This window comes from Schistocerca gregaria, unplaced genomic scaffold (assembly GCF_023897955.1).
Source record: "Schistocerca gregaria isolate iqSchGreg1 unplaced genomic scaffold, iqSchGreg1.2 ptg000317l, whole genome shotgun sequence".
Classification (NCBI taxonomy): domain Eukaryota; kingdom Metazoa; phylum Arthropoda; class Insecta; order Orthoptera; family Acrididae; genus Schistocerca; species Schistocerca gregaria.
The window spans coordinates 14,816,131-14,817,420 of NW_026061795.1; positions in this window are offsets into that span (position 1 = coordinate 14,816,131).

Genomic DNA, 1,290 nt, shown 5'->3' on the forward strand with positions numbered 1-1,290 from the left:
TGACGAAAACGAACAGATTTCTCAGGTTTATACTACATATGAACACTTTTCACATTCTCCCATGCAACGCGGCTGCTGGTCTTCCTTTCATGCAAAATCTTAAGTTCCTAGCTCATGTCCAATTCACCAAAGAAGGGTGAAAAATCAATAATCGATACCTAAAACTTGAATTGTACTATATCTTATTGGCTATTACATCAACTTAGAAGCTTCATCTGTGTTCTACTATGGTGCTTTTAGTGTCTCCGCATACCGCAGCACGCGACATAGCTTTGCAGACGATAAGTACAACCGTTTCAGACAGAAGAGCGGCCAATGTGACGATCTGGCTTTAAGTCAATTCGATAACAAATGACGAAAACGGACGGATTTCTCAGGTTTTTACTACATATTAAACACTTTCCACATTCTCCCGTGCAACGCGGCTGCTAGTCCTCCTTTCATGCAAAATCTTAAGTTCCTAGCTCATGTCCAAGGCACCAAAGAAGGGTAAATAGTCAATAATCGATACCTAAAACTTGAATTGTACTACTTCTTACTGGCTATTAAATCAACTTAGAAGCTTCATCTGTGTTCTACTATGGTGCTTTTAGTGTCTCCGCATATCGCAGCACGCGACATAGCTTTGCACACGATAAATGTAACCGTTTCAGAGGGAAGAGCGGCCAATGTGACGATCTCGCTTTAAGTAGATTTGATAACAAATGACGAAAACGGACGGATTTCTCAGGTTTTTACTACATATAAACACTTTTCACATTCTCCCGTGCAACGCGGCTGCTAGTCCTTCTTTCATGCAGAATCTTAAGGTCCTAGCTCATGTCCAAGGCACCAAAGCCAGCTTAAAAGTCAATAATCGGTATCTAAAACTGGAATTGTACTACTTCTTACTGGCTATTACATCAACTTAGAAGCTTTTCTGTGTTCTACTATGGTGCTTTTAGTGTCTCCGCATACCGCAGCACGCGACATAGCTTTGCAGACGATAAGTACAACCGTTTCAGAGAATAGAGCGGCCAATGTGACGATCTGGCTTTAAGTCGAACCGATAACAAATGACAAAAAGGGACGGATTTCTCAGGTTTTTACTACATATAAACACTTTTCACATTCTCCCGTGCAACGCGGCTGCTAGTCCTTCTTTCATGCAGAATCTTAAGGTCCTAGCTCATGTCCAAGGCACCAAAGCCAGCTTAAAAGTCAATAATCGGTCTCTAAAACTGGAATTGTACTACTTCTTACTAGCTATAACTTCAACTTAGAAGCTTCATCTGTGTTCTACTATGGTGC